Source organism: Phocoena sinus, chromosome 19 (genome assembly GCF_008692025.1).
Source record: "Phocoena sinus isolate mPhoSin1 chromosome 19, mPhoSin1.pri, whole genome shotgun sequence".
Lineage (NCBI taxonomy): Eukaryota > Metazoa > Chordata > Mammalia > Artiodactyla > Phocoenidae > Phocoena > Phocoena sinus.
Window position 1 is genome coordinate 57,478,776 of NC_045781.1, and position 17,939 is coordinate 57,496,714.

Genomic DNA, 17,939 nt, shown 5'->3' on the forward strand with positions numbered 1-17,939 from the left:
CTCTGTAGTCAAAGATGTCATGTTGATGGCTTGAAATCAACCGAAATAGGAGTATTTACACCCTGGAAATCAAACCTTCAAAAATCAGGGCTTCCCCCAACCCGAGAGCCTGCTATTAACATTAACAAGCACACCACAGGTTCTAATACTTTCTGTCAAGCTGGCCCGGGTGGCAACAGGTCAGAGAGATCAGGAGGGGGTCAGACGGGACAATCAGGGCTTAAAGCCTAAGATGCTGGAGCGGACGTGGTTTTCTGCGCCCCAGCCCTGCCCACTCCTGCGGGGCTGCCACCCACTACAGAGGCGGAGACCTCCATACCCTCACTGCCCCAGAATTTCCCTGAAGCCCAGCACAGCCAGTAGGACCTGCGGGAAGGTCTGTTGGGTGTGGGGGGGGTACTTCTGGGAAAGCTTTCCTCCCCAGTAAAAAGTAATGCAAAACTTAATCCAGGGCTTCCCTGGTGGTGCAGTGGTTGGGAGTCTGCCTGCCGATGCAGGGGACACAGGTTCGTGACCCGGTCCGGGAGGATCCCACATGCCGCGGAGCGGCTGGGCCCGTGAGCCATGGCCGCTGAGCCTGCGCGTCCGGAGCCTGTGCTCCTCAACGGGAGAGGCCACAACAGTGAGAGGCCCGCGTATCACAGAAAAAAAAAAAAAACTTAATCCAAAAATGAAGACATAAATAGACATTTCTCCAGAGAAGATATACAGATGGCCAACAGGCACATGAAAAGATGCTCAACATTGCTAATTATTAGAGAAAAACAAAACTGCAATGAGATATCACCTCACACTGGTCAGAATGGCCATCATCAAAAAGTCTACAAATAATAAATGCTGGAGAGGACGTGGAGAAAAGGGAACCCTCATACACTGTTGGTGGGAATGTAAATTGGTGCAGCGACTATGGAGAACAGTATGAAGATTCCGTAAAACACTAAAAATAGAGCTATCATATGATCCTGCAATTCCACTCCTGGGCATATATCCGGAGAAAACTCTACTTCAGAGAGACACATGCACCCCAGTGTTCATTGCAGCACTATTTACAGTAGCCAAGACTTGGAACCAACCTAAATGTCCATCAACAAATGAATGGATAAAGAAGATGTGGTATAAACACACACACACACACACACACACACACACACACACACACACACACACAGGAATACTACTCAGTCATAAAAAATGAAATAATGCCATTTGCAGCAACATGGATGGACCTAGAGATTATCATACTAAGTCAGACAGAGAAAGACAAATATTATATGCTATCACTTATATGTGGAATCTAAAAAAAATACAAATCAACTTATTTACAAAACTGAAGCAGACTCAAAGACATAGAAAACAAACATATGGTTGCCAAAGGGGAAAGGAGAAGAGAGGGATAAATTAGGAGTTTGGGATTAACAGATACACACTACTGTATATAAAAAACAGATAAACAATAAGGATTTACTGCATAGCAGAGAACTATATTCAATATCTTGTAATAACCTATAATGGAAAAGAATCTGAAGCTGTATACCTGAAATTAACACAGTATTGTAACTCAACTATAGTTAAATTTTTTTTTAAAAGTGATGCAAAGTATGAGATGTCCCTATTCCTGGGAGCTTTCATGTCCACACACAGATGACTGGAACTACAGCAGTGATCATGTAAAAAGCAGGCCAACGTGCTAAGGATGGGAGGAACAGAAAGAGAGAGTTTTGGTCCCCAGTGACATCATTGTGCCCCTGGACCAGCCCTGGAACTGCCTGCCTTTGGACTGCTCACAAGCATTGGTAAAAATACTTTGCCATTTAAGCCATTTTTGGTCACATATTCTACTACCTGCGGCCCAAACAGTACTGATACCGATGCCAACATAGGAGAAGGCTGGAATTTCAAAGAGATGAGGGCAAATTCAGAGTGATCTGCCTAAGATTTAGAAGGTAGAAACCTCGGGGTAGCCAGGTGAGGATTTTTCCAATTCAAGGAGTGGCAGAGAAACAGGAAAATTCTTAGAAAAAAATGTAATTGACTAAAACTGGCCCCCAAAGAAATAGAAAGTCTGAACAGTTCTACAACCAATAATGAAATTGAACAGTAATTTAAAATCTTCCCACAAAGAAAACACCAGTCCCAGTGAGTTTTACAGAAGAGCTCTACCAAATATTTAAAGTCTATCATTCTAGTCTCACAGAACTCTTCCAAGAAATACAAAAAGAAGGAATAGCTCCAGACTCATTCTGTAGGGCCAGTATAATCTTGATGTGAAACCTGACAGGAGTAGTGTAAGAACAGAAAGTTATAGGTCAAAATCACCCATAAAAATAGACCCTAAAGTCTTACACATAATATTAGCAAACCCAATCTTCAATATATAAAAAAATAATGTATCATGACGAACGTAAGTGTATGCCAGGAATACAGGAGTGATGTTACATTAGAGAATCTATAAATGTCATTCATCACATTAACAGGTCAAAGGAGAAAAACCATTCCATCATTCATACAGATGCAGAAAGAGCAATGGCTAAAACTCAGCATCCTTTTATTATAAGAAGTCTTGAAAGATTAAGAACAAAATTAAGGGCTTCCCTGGTGGTGCAGTGGTTAGGAATCCGCCTGCCAGTGCAGGGGACATGGGTTTGAGCCCTGGTACTGGAAGATCCCACATGCTGCGGAGCAGCTAGGCCCGTGTGCCACAGCTACTGAAGCCCGCACACCTAGAGCCCATGCTCCACAACAGAAGAAGCCACGATAATGAGAAGCCCGTGCACCGCAACAAAGAGTAGCCCCCGCTCGCCGCAGCTAGAGAAAGCCCACACACAGCAACGAAGACCCAAAGCAGTGAAAAATTAAATAAAATTTTTTAAAAGAACAAAATTAAATTTTCTTAATATCTTAAGCCTATCTACCAAAATGCTACAGTACACATAATTCTTAATGGTGCACAAAATAGTTTTTTTTTTTTTTTTTACATTTAAAACAATTTATTTTATTTATTTATTTTTGGCTTTGTTGGGTCTTCATTGCTGCGTGCAGGCTTTCTCTAGTTGTGGCGATCAGGGGCTACTCTCTTCGTTGCGGTTTGCGGGCTTCTCATCGTGGTGGCTTCTCTTGTTGCGGAGCGTGGGCCCTAGGCACGCGAGCTTCAGTAGTTGTGGCTCACAGGCTCAGTAGCTGTGACTCGTGGGCTCTAGAACACAGGCTCAGTAGTTGTGACGCATGGGCTTAGTTGCTCCGCGGCATGTGGGATCTTCGCGTACTGGGCCTCGAACCCGTGTCCCCTGCATTGGCAGGCGGATTCTTAACCACTGCACCACCAGGGAAGCCCAAAATAGTGTCTTTAAAATCAGGAAAAAGGAAAGGATGGGTGTCTCTTTGCTTCCATATAACATTGTATTGGAGGAGCTACCAGCATAGGAAAATAGGAAAAGTAATATTTATCAGGGTTGGAAGGGAAGAAACAAAACTATCATTGCCTGTCAGATAATATGACTACACTGGAAAACTAGAATCTACAGAAAACATTATTAGAAATGAAAAAAGAGTTTAGCAAGGTAGTGTCCAGTCATTGAAAATTAAAATCTAAGAGCCCAGGGTACAAACAGAGCAACAGGGAACATGACAGGTGAGAGGCACAGGGTTCTATCTGCAAGAGCTGAGCCCATCACAGAGCCGCTGGTCCCCAGAAGAGGTTCTGCCCAAGGACAGAGCTGCTTCCGGAATGTGGGTGGGTCTGAGCCCAGGCGTAGCTCTGTGGTTCTGGCTGGTTGGAGGGAAGGCATGGGAGGGTGGGGAGCAGGGCTGTTCTGCGGTTGGTGCCAACTGTGAGTGCAGCTAGCGTGGCTCTTCTCTGCTCTACGTGGCCTCATCCTCGGTGGACAGGTTGGGCATCTTGGCGGCCTCCAGAGGGTGAGAGTGGGCACGGCAGGGTCTCTCGGGACTGAGATCACAAGTCACACAGCATCACCACTGCATCTCAGCTCCCCAGCCGTATCATCTCCTTTGGCAATTTACCCCCGAAATCTGCAGTTTTTTCCTCTGTACGATTACCTACTGCTGTTGTCACAAATCACCACAAACTTGGTGACTTGAGACAGCACAAGTGTATCATCTGAGGTCAGAAGTCTAAAATGGTCTGCAGGCTGCATTCCTTCTGGAGGCTCTAGAAGCAAACCCGTCCTCTTGCTTTTTCCAGCCTCTAGAGGTGCTGCATCCCTGGCTCGCGGCTCCTCTGTCTTCAAGGCCAGGGGCCCGGCATCTCCTCTCCTCTCTGACCTCGCGCCTCCCTCCTGTAAGGACACTGGCATTGCACGTGGGGCCCACTCGGATACTCCAGGGTAATCACCTCCTCTCAGCATGCTTAACTTAGTCACATCTGCAAAGTTTCTTCTGCCAAGTAAGGTAAATACACCTTCTGAGGATTCGGACACGGAGATTGTTGGGGGCTGTTGTCCTCTCTGCCAGACTCTCACCCTTTCTTTCTAATCTGGTAGTTTCCAGACTTTTTCAAACATATTCCAATACAAGTTAAAAAAAAGAGCGTGGCCTAACATATGTAATGAAAGGCCTGGGCTTTGCAGCCAAACACCTGGATTCAAGCCCTGGTCCCGCCTCCTGGCCGTGCTGCCTTGTCCAGACTCCTTAACTTCCCCATACTTCCACCTCCTCACCTGCATGAGGCGGGTGGTAGTTTCCTGCGGGGGTCTCAACAGACGGGCACAGACTCGGTGGTTTAAGCCACAGACATTGTCTTACCGTTTTGGAAGCCAGAGGCCCAAGGTCAAGTTTCTAGTGATTCGGTGTCTGGAGAAGACTCTCCTTCCAGCTTGCAGACTGCCGCCTTTTCTCTGTGTCTTCACATGGAGGGGAGAGAGGCCAGCTAATCCTATGGGATCGCACTAATCCAGTGGGACCAGGGCCCCACCCTTAGGACCTCATTTCCTCTTTATTACTTCCTTGTTCCAAATGCAGCCATGCTTGGGGTCAGGACATCAGCTTGTGAATCTAGTGGGGGACACACAATTCAGTCCATAGCAGGAGGTAACGGTACCTTGCAGAGCTGTGAGGAGTAAATGAATGAATACCCGTAAAGAGCTTGGAGCAGGGCTGTGGCACACGGGCAGTACGAGGGCTAGCTATTATTAGTATTATTTTTAAATCAAAGGTCAAGTTAAGTGCTTCCTTTTTATTTATTTATTTTTAAATATTTATTTTCTTTTGTTTTTTTTTTTTTGGCTGCGTTGGGTCTTAGTTGAGGCATGCGGGATCTTTCATTGTGGTGCTCCGGCTTCTCTCTAGTTGTGGTGTGCGGGGTTTTCTCTCTCTAGTTGTGGCACACAGGCTCCAGAGCACATGGGCTCTGTAGTTCGCAGCACATGGACTCTCTCGTTGAGGCGCACGGGCTCAGTAGTTGCAGCGTGTGGGCTTAGTTGCCCCTTGGCATGTGGGATGTTAGTTCCCTGACCAGGGATCCAACCCATGTCCCCTGCTTTGGAAGGCGGATTCTTTTTTTTTTTTTTCTGTGGTACGCGGGCCTCTCACTGTTGTGGCCTCTCCCGTTGCGGAGCACGGGCTCCGGACGTGCAGGCTCAGCGGCCATGGCTCACGGGCCCAGCCGCTACGCGGCACGTGGGATCTTCCCAGACCGGGGCACAAACCCGTGTCCCCTGCATCGGCAGGCGGACTCTCAACCACTGCGCCACCAGGGAAGCCCCTGATAGGTATTATTATGATTATGCATAAAGCCTGCATCTGTGCTCCGCTGCCACCATTTAATGCACATCATCAAACACCAAAGAGAAATTTTAAAAGGATGAGGTGAATTGAAGTTGAAATGATAATAGTTTCTTCCCATACTTTTAACAGACCTTCTTTCATATATATGCCTTGGGCTTTCCAGTGTCTGCGTTTTCCAGACATGATCTTGGTGTTTGAGAAAATGCTCGAGTAAAGTGTGGGGAAACGCTGAAGACCTGCTTACATCCCTCCTAACACAGGCTCCCAAGTCAAGGTCACCCCACCTGCTGAGCCTGACACCATAGCTGACGACATGGAGTTCTTATATTCACGAGGTCAAAGTCACCACACCAACACCCACATTCCCCAGCCTGCAGTTCCCGTCTTCTTCCCTTGAGATGAAAAGCCATTTTTTTTTGTTTGAGACTCTTATGTCACACCCAGGCCACCACTCTGTTTAAGGGGGGACGCCCTTGACCTTCACCACCGGTGCCAGCCTCCCCCCACCATTAGCACAGCGACCCTCTGGAGATACGAGTCTTGAGGCCCAATTGCATGAGACCTGGATTCATTTGGAAATGTGAAAAACTTATTTCCCAGCTCCTTCTCATGCATTTCCCCCCCTTTTCTCAGTTGCCCACGAGGTGGACAGCAGCTGGGCTGAGGGTCAGTGAAGCTACCCCCTGAGGGCTGCTTCTCGGAGAATTTGAAACCCCTGCCGTCCTTTCGGGTCGGGGAAAACAAATTCACGGGTTTCCCAGGAGTTGGTGCAGCGTTGGAGCAAAACACTCTGGAATCTGGTTTGCATTTCCATTGCCTCTGGCCGAGTCCCTGCGTCCTCTGACCTTGGCAGCGCTAGGATTAGAAGAAGAGAAGGTTCCAGCCTCCATTCCTGGCTCTCCTCTTTCTCCCTTCCTTCTCCCCCATTTATCTGTTTTTTTTTTTTTGGCTGCGCTGGGTCTTCGTTGTGGCGCGCAGGCTCTCTACTCTCTAGTTGTGACATATGGGCTCCAGGGCATGAGTCCACTCATCTGTTTTTAACTGAAAAATTAATGTATGCAGATGATGAAACCAAACCCAAACCCTACAGAAAAGTGTGCAATGAAAGTAAGTCTCCCTCCAGCCTACCTCTTCAGGGCGCCAGACCTGCCTTCACAGAGCTAAGCAGAGTCATCTGGTTCTTGTGTATGTTTTCGGAAATCGTCTCTATCCACATCCGTTCACTCAGAGATATGTGCATGTATATGTATCCCATGTACGTGTGTACACACATGTACGTTCATGTTTGCAGTGCATCATGCATTTCTTACAGAAGCAGGAGCGTCTCTACATCTTGCACTTTTTCATCAGTTTGTCCTAGAGACTGTTGTGTATCGGCTCAGACAACCCAGCACTTCTTTTTGTCTGACTGTGTGTTTGTTGTTGGTATGTGGGTGTCAAGCTATATGTATCCAGCCACCCTCCCGGCAGACATCAGTCCCCGTCTTTGCTATAGTAAACACAGCCTCATGGACGTGGCTGCTCGCACACCTATGCAATATGCCTCGGCACACACAAGCCAGGCGTTGGTCAGAAAGAACCCCTAGAGGCAGGACGGCTGCATGGAGGGACCCGCCCAGTCAGTGCTGACAGCTGTCATTTCACTGCCTTCCAAAGAGGCTGCCCCACTCCCATGCCCACCCACCATATGTCAGAGCAATGCCCAGCCCTTCTCTCGACACCATGCAGCACGCCACATGCCAGGGGCCCTGCGGGCCTCCCACCAGAGAACTCACCCTCATCAGAGAGCAACAGCGTCCATCGGCTTGATTTTCAAATGACTTCACCACAGATCACCTCCTTCACCCTTGGATTGGGAATGTGAGCCTTCCCTGGAAACACTGATATTAAAAAACACAAAAAGCTGTCCTTAGGACACAGACAGAATCGCTGCCTGCACCAGGGGAGCCAGATAGACTGGGATCCAGATCCGCAGACCCCAGCCCTTCCGTCCCGCCAGAGCTCACCCAGCAAGACCAAGACATGAAATAGGCACCGTCCTCGCCAGCACAGAAACAGCCCCTCTGCACCCTCCTCGGTCTCCGAGTCCCCAGAAGGGACTTGGAGCCCACCTGCCCGCCCAGCCCCGGCTCAGCGTAGCCAGCTGGGTGCACGCATGTCAGATTCACAGAGGTGGAACACTCCCAGCTACGTTCTCTGAAGAAGAAATGGCTGCAGAATCGGAGGAGACCGCCCTTACCACTGGACGGAGTCAGGTTTAAGACGGACCTCCCTTCCCCGAGGGCCACGCTTCCGGTGGACAGTGGCCTGGCCTGCTGGTCACCACGAACCACCCTGCAGAGTCCACCCGTTCCCACCCCAACGACTGATCTAGACATTATTTATAGACCCGAACTCCACGGAAACCATTGTGTCTGCTGTTGCTGTGGCAACGGGATGAGAAGCGGGCGCCAGGCGAAGGCGGTTGACGTCTACCCCGCAGCCCGGCTCACAGGTGTCATCAGGGGTCATCCGGGAATGAGAGGAGGTTTTCCGTCACACGTCCCATAGGGGCTGGTTCATGTCCCAGAAGCAGCACCACCTGGGTGTGGAGCTGCCGGCTGCCTGTTAGGTTTCATCAGACCTCTTGATGAAACCACCCAGGATGACGTCCCCCAGCCTGGCTGAGCTGCGGCCAGCCCAGGAGCCTCTCAGACCCTGACTTCTCACCCCAGGCCAGCTGCATCAGGCTCCCGGAGGGCGGGGCCCAGGAATTGTGTTTAATTTTCTGGATTGGTGGCATCGGCAGTCTAAACATACAGAGGGCTTGTGACTTCCTGCACCCTGAGTATCTGCTTTCATTACTTTCGTGTATTTCCTTCTTTTTAAAAAATTTTAAAATATTTATTTATTTTTTGCCGCGTTGGGTCTTAGTCGTGGCACACGGGATCTCTCGTTGTGGTGCGCGGCTTCTCTCTAGTCGGGGCGCCCGGGCTTAGTTGCCCCACAGCATGTGGGATTTTAGTTTCCTGACCAGGGATCGAACCGGCATCCTCTGCACAGCAAGGTGGGTTCTTAACCACTGGACCGCCAGCGAAGTCCCCATGTATTTCCTTCTTGATGGAGGTGCAAGCATGTATATAATACACGTTCTTATCCTTTCCCCTTCAAAAAACAAGGATACCGCATCTACTGTTAACAGTCTGTTCTTTTTTTTTCCCCGCTCTAAATGCAGGTACTTTTTTTTAGTTGAGGTATAGTTGCTGTACAATACTGTGTTAGTTTCAGATGTATAGCACAGTGGTTCAGTTATATATATATTCCATATGTATAGTATAATATATATATTCCCTTTCAGATTCTTTTCCCTTATAGGTTATTACAAAATATTGAGTAGGGTTCCCTGTGCTACACAGTAGGTCCTTGTTGGTTATCTGTTTCATCTATAGTGGTGTGTATATTTAACAGTCGATTCTAAAGGTGTCCCCGGAGCAGTAGCTGCTGCTCCCTCCTTTTTCCAACCACAGCTGTGCCGTTTCCTTTGTGTCGATGACTAAGGAATCGTTAACCCAGATCTGTTTCCTGGGACAGGTTGCAGAGCCTACCATGATGATTTGTTTTGAAGTGACAATTAGGGAGTGAGGGAATCTGGGCAGGAGGGACGGAGGCCACGTGAGGATGCCTAGGGAGCAGGTTTTCACACTCCTGCCCAGGCCCACCGTCTTGGTGAAGGGCTTCCTGGAGTGATATAAATCGCGGGCATCTCGCTTATGCAGGCAGGTGCCCTGCAAGAGGCAAGGCGGTTGTCCAGACGTAGCGCAGGTGCCAGCCGCTGGAGGTGTGGACACACCCGCGCTCTGGGTACACGGAGACGGTACGAAGGGCTCCAGAGATCCCTGGCGGATCCTGACGGTATCCGCCCCACTGCTGAAACCGAAGCTGCTTCCATTGTCTGTGGTTCAGACTGGCAGCTTCTCAGCAGCTGGAAAGCAGGATGCAAAGGCACTTACCTAGTTTAGGGACCATAAATGACCAAGTCATCCTCTCTTTATGTAGCGCCCCCATGAACAAGACATTGTGAGGGGTCCTGGAGGCCTGGCCCCCAGCGGGAGCATCAGACCCGTGGGCACAGTTTCCATCAGTGGGGTGGCCCTGCGTTCTCACGGCAGATTCTCAGGAAGAGGCTGCCGGCTGCACTGCCCAGCCTTGGTGTATGCCGAGCCCCGCTGCCAAAATCACTCTGGTCCTCAGCTCATCTCATTTATCTGTTTATGGAGTCAGCGTAAAATACGTTCATTGGTAATTACTTGGTAATTGATTCTGACATTTGATACTAAAGTCCAAGGCCTGGGAGATAAGCAGAAAATCCTTGTAAGTGCTGGCAGAGATCGCGTTACCCGAGGTCTCTTAACAGCCTCGTAATCACTTGCTGTCGCTTCCCACCTAGGCCTGCCTCGTGCGGTCCGTAAATCACCCTGCACATGGAGGCTGGATCTCAGGAAGGGGCCGTGTGGTCCTGCGGAAGCCACATGTCTCGCGGACCAGAGGCGTTTCTGTAAGGAGTTCCTCATAAGGATTTCCGACCCTTCCTTGGCCACCCGTTTGTACAGCGTTCCCAACCCCGTGTGGATCTCGCCTTTGGCAGGAAGGGACCCTCATTTTCTCCCAAGCGAGTCATCAAGCCCACGCTGCAGGTGGGACCTGAGCCAGTCCATGGGATGTCTGTGCAAATCAGAAGAAAGGTACCCCTATCTGGACTAAGTTTAAAAAGGCATGGCCTTCTGGGTGGAGGAAGTTTAAAGGGTGGCCTGTGATTATAGGGGCTCAATCCTTTCGGGCTGCTGGTGCATCCGTGCAGCCTGGTATAGTAATTAAGGTATCGACTGCAGTGCCCTAGCAAAGGAAACCAAAAGAGCAGAGCCGGAAGTGTCTCTGTCTGTCTCTTTCACGTCAAGGTCAAGCTGACTTGGTGCAGGCAACTTCTCACCTGTGGCTCCCCTGTCCTGTGGTGCTGCCTTTCTCCGGGTGCAGGTCGGGTCCCCTGGTGGAAATCTGCAGGTGGAGGGTCCCGGGGGTGCTGCCTGGCCAAGAGAGACCCTCACTGTGATGCAGCCTCCACAGGCCTCACCCCACGGGGAGCTCCGAGGCTGGGTGGCCCTTCAGGGGTGTTCTAAGCAAGGCGAGGGGCTGGGCCTTTGTGTCTTGGACCAGAGTGGGTATGGCTCCAGGCAAGGCAGCTGTCTTCAGCTGAGGGTATTTCTGGAAAGGCTGTGTCCCAGAAGAGCGGGTACGAGCTCTCCAGTCCAGAAGGGTGGCCCGGCTGGTGGACACACAGTCAATCAGGTACACGGTGCGTACCTAGTGGGCTCACGTGGGCTGTGTTCCAGCCGGCAGGGAGGGAGGGAGGGAAGGCGGGCCCTGGTCTTCAAGGACATGGTTCAGAAGCTTCACACCTCCCCTCCTCGCAGGTCCCTGGCCAGAACTCGCTCACATGGCTGCATCCCCCTGCTGGGAGTTGCAGTGTTGACTATGGACACCCATGTGCCTGTTGGAAGCCAGAGGTCTCCATCCGAGAGAGAGACGGGCAGAGCATAGTACCTGGCACAGACGCGGCCCACCCAGAGCCCAGGTGCTCAGTACATCCTTGAGCGAGCAAAGGCGGGGTGAAGGGTCTGGCCACCCACTGTACGTAGGAAAAGGGGGTGTTTTCTCATGGTTCAGGAGGACTCAGAGGGATCATGTGTGTGTTAGTTTCCTGTGCTGCGTAATAAATTGCCACAAACTTAGCAGCCGGAAACAACCCCCAGTACTGTCTCGCAGTTTCTGAGGGTCAGGAGTCCAGGCTCAGCTGGGCTGGGTCTCTGCTCAGGGTCTCTTGGGCTATAATCAAGGTGTCAGCCGGGTTGCGTGCTCATTCGGAGGTTCGACTGGGAGGGCCCAGCTTCCCAGCTCGCTCTGGTTGTCGGCAGGATTTATTTCCTCGTGGCTAAAGGACCGAGGGCCCCGCTTTGTCCCTGGGTGTCAGCTGGAGGCTGCTCTTGGGCCCTCCCCATGGCAGTTCATAGCCTGGCTCTTTCCTTCTCTCTCACTCCCTCTGCTAAGACAGAGTCTTGTATAATGAAACGTAACCATGAGAGTAACATCCCATATTCTCATGGTTGGAAGCAAGTCACAGGTCCTGCCCACACTCGCGGGGAGGGGGCCACCCTAGGATGTGTCTGCCACAGCACGAGGTTGTGAAAACACATTCAGGAGGCCTGGGCTCCAGATCCGGTTCTGCTACTGCTGTGTGACCTCAGTCAAGCCACTCACCTTCTCTGGGCCTCAGTGTCGTCGTCATCTGGATGGCAAAGCAGTAGAGGCCAACGGTCTTTAGCTTCAACACTGAAACAGATGCACTTTTTTCTTATATTCAAAGAACATGTTTAGCAGTTCTATTGTTCGTGTTAATTATACGAATGCTCCCAACTGTGGCTACAAGAGCCAATGGTAACAGAGAACTTGCTGTTGGTGGAATGTTTCCCGTTCACTTCTGTGATCCTCTCAACGGTTCTACACTGAGATATTGCTGTCCTCACTCTGGAGTTGCCGAGGGGCCTGCCCTGGACACCCAACTAGCAAATGGGCACTGGGCACAGGCGGGTCTGACTTCAAATCACCTGCCCTTCCCGCTGCCGTCCTCTGTCCCTTATTGGCAGCTGTCTCCTCTCTCTGATGGAATTTAACTTTCAGCAGGAGGGGTGGGAAGGGAGGAGGCTGCCTCCCTTGACCTTGATAAAGTGCTTGGGAAAACCTGGGCCTCGCCTCGCCTTCCCGCCCCCTTCCTCCACCTTGCTGCTTCCATCAGAGCTCAGGGCAGAGCCAGGGGAGGCATGGGGATGGTTTGACTTTCCGGCAGCAAGGTTGGCCCTTGAGTGTGCCGACCATCATCGTAAATCTTTATGACATCTCATCTCGAGGAAAACAATGATCTGACCCAGACACGGTACTCACCAGTGAAATTGATCATCACTGGAACCTGCTAGCGCATTTGCCTGCCAGGGCCTTCCTGACTTTTACAGGGGTTCCTATCTCGATTGATGGGCCTCAGCGGGTTCTGAAGAAGAAAGGGTGGCCCTTGGTCTGTCCGTCAGGAGATGCACGGCACACTCACATCAGAGTAACCTGAGGAGGGCACTGACGGGGTGTGCTTCCCAGAGGTGTGGGCAGGCAGGGGACCAGCAGGAATAATGCAGTAAAGCTGCAGAGCTGCTACCTTGGGGCAGCAGGGCCTTGGGGTAGGAAGGCGGGCATTGCTGGAACCGGGAGGGGGAGGTGTGTGGAGCCCACCGCCTTGACCGTCAAGGGATACCCCGGCCCAAGGCAGTCCTACAGGAAGGGATCCAGAGACTGAACACCCAGCCCTCACTCTGCACCTTCATGCTGACTGCACCAGGGCCCCCGGGGGCAGCCAGAGGCCAGAGAGCAAGGGTGTCCCCTTCCGCTGAAGGCACAGGCCAGCTCCTGGGACAGGAGCAGGGCGCATAGGGTGCAGCGTGGTTCCGGTGTGGAGGCTGAGGGCGGAGCAGGCATTCGTGGCTGGGCATTCTTGTCAAGCTCTGTGGCAGGTGTGTGTGGCAGGCTGAGAAACGTGGCCAAGATCACACGGTGAGCAAGTTATCAGAGCTGCTGCGTCAGTCAGGGCTCTTCAACAGCGAGCAGGAGCAGGGGGCGGCAGGGGCCTGGGGAGAGCGGAATTGTTCCACGCCATCGACCGAGGAGAATTTGGAGTTGGGGGGGTGTGGGCCAGGCGGGGGAAGTGAGGAGAGCCAGGGTGCAGAGAGGAGAAGGGCCCAGCGAGAGGGCAGGACACCAGGTGGGACCAAGTGGGGGGCACTGTCTCTGATGACTCTTTGACAGCAGGTTGGCTTTTGGCAGCAGAACGGTCTATAATGGCAAAAAAGCAAAATGCATAAAACTTTTGAGGGAAGAAGCTGTATCTTATGACGTTAAAGTAAGGAAGGATTTCTTTCTTTTCTTTAATAAATTTACTTATTTTTATTTTTGGCTGCATTGGGCCTTTGTGGCTGTGCACAGGCTTTCTCTAGTTGCGGTGCGCGGGCTTCTCATTGCGGTGGCTTCTCTTGTCGCGGAGCACGGGCTCTAGGCGCACGGGCTTCAGTAGTTGTGGCACGTGGGCTCAGTAGTTGTGGCTCACAGGCTCTAGAGCACTGGCTTAGTAGTTCTGGCAAATGGGCTTAGTTGCTTTGCGGCAGGTGGGATCTTCCAGGACCAGGGATCAAACCCGTGTCCCCTGCATTGGCAGGCAGATTCCCTGCGCCACCAGGGAAATCCCGGGAAGGATTTCTTTAACAAAATCCCCAAAGCACAAACTGTAGAAGAAAAGATTGTTGACCTTGACGTCAAAATGAACAGGCAAGTGGAAGAGGAGAGACGTGCCTGGTGGGCAAAACGCAGGCCCCGGCCAGGCCAGCAGGGCATGCACACCAGTCACGGTGTGGCCCTCTCCTCGCTGGCAGGTTGGCGAAACTCAAAGAACACGAGCACACCAGGTGATGCCAAGGCTGAGAGCGCAGGCGGCTGGTCCTTTGCTGCGGAGAAGGTCCCCGTGTGCAGTGTGCAGGGGCAGAGGCCACGCCCGCCGGAGACCCCACAGTGACCTTCCAAGTGCGGCCGCGGGAAATGCTCACAAACGTGTAGAGACGCATGAATGTTCGCAGTGGAATCCCTTGTAGTAGAAGCAGCCTGGAAGCTTCCGTCAGCAGGAGAAGGAGTCAGGTGACTTCGGGGTCACCACCAAGGTCTCTTCTCCCCTCGCCACCCTCCTGTCACCGGGCCAGGAGCGGGGAACACATGAAGAACGAGGTCCATGACCGCCCTAGGGTTTGTGGCTTCAAGGGAGGAACCCAGTGACGGTGACAGGGGCCCTGGTGTGAGGACCTCACGGCCAAGAGCTTTTTCTGGCATGTTCCCACCCATGCACTACCCCCACTGTCCAGCAGGTGGCGGCACCAGGCAGTTTGCAGCAGGGTCGGGGCGGGGGGGAGCCCTCCCAACCCCCTGTATGCAAGCTGGGGACACTGAGGCCTGAGTTCTTCCTACCTCTGCAGGCTTTCCTACTCCCAGAATCTTCCTTCCACACCAGGGGGTTTGTTGCTGTAGGTGCCACGATTTCATGGTCCTTGTTCTGTGCTGGGGGCTCCCTCTGGAGTTTGCATCCCTGAGAGGAGAACAGGTGTATGCCTGATGGGAAGTGCCTGGCCCTGAAACATTGCCCTCATCCCACACCCAGCACAGTGTCCATGAAATTGTGTCCCCCCCAGAGATGTGTTTGAGTTCTAACCCCATTACTTATGGATGTGGCCTTACTTGGAAACAGGGTCTTTGCAAATGTCCTCAAGTTAAGACAAGGGCATGCTGGCATAGGATGGAGCTCCAAATTTTGGAGCCCCAAATCCAATGTCAAGTGTCCTTATAAGAAAAGACACAGAGACAGACACACACCATGGCAGAGACTGGAGGGATGCGTCTGCAAGCCAAGGAGCACCAACGATGGCCAGCAACAGCAGGATCTGGGAGGGGCAGGAAGGACCCTCCCCTGGAGCCACCAGAGAGCGCGGCCCTGCCCACACCTCGATCTCAGGCTTCTGGCCCCAGAATGTGGGAGAATAGATTTCTGTTGTTTTAAGCCCCGTGGTTTGTGGTCCTTTGTCATGGTAGCCCAGGAAGCTGGTGCAGAGGGCGTGCACCGGAGTAGGAAGGGGGCAGGCCTGGTCCAGCACCCGGCTCACAGCAGCCCTGGGGCGGGCTGGCTCCCGGGCTGCCTGTTCTCTGAGACCTGCTGGGCAGTGGCCACACTTGGGGAGGTGGTTCCTCCCCAGACTCAGCACAGCTCTCTGTTCAGGGGCAGACCTCTTGGCCAGTGCTTTGTGTACACGTGTCCCATGTGTCCTTCTCCCTCCCTGGCCCCGTGTGTGCTCTGAGGACATGGCTGCGTCGTGCTCCAGGATGAGGCATGGTCAAGAATCCTGCCTCTGCTGCTTATAAGTGTGAGCAGGGGACTTTACCTCTGAGCTCAGTTTTTTCATCCGTAAAAGGGGCTGGTTACACACAGCTCATCATGCTGTTGTAAGGACAGAACCAGACACTGAAGCACGTGCATAGCAGGTGCTCAGTAAATGCCCCATAGCTACTGTAAGTATCAAATGCTTCTCAAAATGATGGACGAGGGAACAGACAAGAGACGGCCAACTCCTTGATTTCCACTGGGCAGTGTAACCGGCCCCGGACTGGGGAAGCTGGGGGTGGGTCAGGTGGGAGAGTCAGAGCATTTGTCTCTGGCTGGGCCCTTACTCAGAGAGGGTTTCACTGGAGAGCAGCAAGGAGAAAGCCCGTCCATGTGTAAGATTCACCCTCAAAAGACTCCTGAAGTTCCCGTGCTGTTTGGGGGTTAAAACTCAGGTATTTAAGGGAAAACAGAGGTTCCGCTGGAAGAGTGTTGGAAACACATGAACAGATGCTGTGAGTTTCCCGGGTCGAACATGAGAGCTTCAGAAGCCTTGAATACACCTGGAAGATCTCTGAAATAGGGTGGGACGCAAGGCACACGTCGGATTGTGTAGTTTTCTGGCAACGCAGGTTGGAAATCCAGCTTCAGAGACTACGCTTTTCAGTGCTCCCTGCCTTAAAATTCACTCACAAGGATCACAACAGCACCTGCAGGGAGGGGAGCGCAGAGGGCCTGGGGGCCTGAGGACAAGGGTGCCAAAAGGAGACAGAGGGGCCGAGGTCTCCCTCCACATCGTGGGCCTGCCCCGTCCAGCCCTCCGGAGCATCCCCTGCGGCCTGAAGTATTTGCTTCCGTTTGTAGGAGGAATAGGGAGCTGAAGCCCTGGTTATGAGAGAAGGTTGAGGTTAGATTTTTGTTGCTTTATTTTCAGGTTAAGTCTTTCCATGGCAGTCCATGGGCTGCCTCCTAATGGGGGTGCTACAGCCTGGATATGAGCGGACATAGAGCCCTCTCAAAATAAAGCTGTGATTCTTCTTAGATTGGTCACTCACTCAAACTTCAACTTGGTGGGTATGGCTGTTTTAAATGAAACATGGGCCCAAAGGTACCTGTACATCTTCTCTGTAGCCGATTCAGATTCTCAGGCAAGGCAGGCGAGAGCACAATCCTAGATACACAAGGTGCCTTGTGCATGAAGGTGTTGCTCTCGGTGTTAGTTACCATAGAAAATACTGGAAACAACTGACATGTCCCATCATAGGAGCCGGCAAAATAAACGCCGCTGCTTTCCTGAGATGAAACATTATGGGATCGTCAGAAAGGAGGGTTAGAAATATTAAAAGGGGCCTGTCCTGTGATCCAGCAATTTCACTTCCCCGAATTCATCTCAAAGACATACTTGGAAAGTGTGCCAGAGTTTCACAATTACTGTGAAGAATTGGAAACCACTGTCACCCAAGAGAGACTTGGTTGAATAAACTGCTGAACTTGGATAGAACAGAGTGGAATGCAGTTTTAGGGTAGAAACAGATGAGCAAGTTCAAGGCATTTAGTGAAGGGACAATGTAAAAGGTGCTGGTGGGGTTAAAGGAGAGTCACGTGGGAAACAGAAGCAACCCTGGTCTGGGTTGGGGTAACTGTTAGCCCCCTAGGCTTCCAGGCGGGAATGCAGCCCCTGCCCAGGCAGAGCCGGATGTGGAGGGGCCAGGGGAACGGCAGTCATTTTAGAAATTTGGCCACCGCATTTAAAAACGTATATGTGGGACTTCCCTGGTGGTTCAGTGGTTAAGAATCTGCCTGCCAATGCAGGGGACACGGGTTCGAGCCGTGGTCCAGGAAGATCCCGCATGCTGCGGAGCAGCTAAGCCCGTGTGCCACAACTACTGAGCCTGCGCTCTAGAGCCCACGAGCCACAACTACTGAGACCGCGTGCTACAACTACTGAAGCCTGTGCGCCCTAGAGCCTGTGCTCTGCAGCAAGAGAATCCACCGCAATGAGAAGCCCGCGCACCGCAACGAAGAGTAGCCCCGGCTTGCCGCAACTAGAGAAAACCCACGGGCAGCAACGAAGACCCAACACCGCCCCCCCCAAAAAAGTATATGTGTACATTCAAAAATCCTAAATACAGTAGATTTCAGTGTCCTTGCTCTCCTAATCTCAGTGGAGGTATAAGACTATAAAATGAAATTAAAAACATCGTATGAATATATG

General features: G+C 51.7%; 1 protein-coding gene across 1 annotated transcript in view; it reads left to right on the forward strand.

The window, feature by feature from the left end:
* Positions 1–17,939, forward strand: part of JPH3 (junctophilin 3) — a 155,103-nt gene that overhangs the window by 19,698 nt on the left and 117,466 nt on the right. The window lies entirely within an intron of this gene.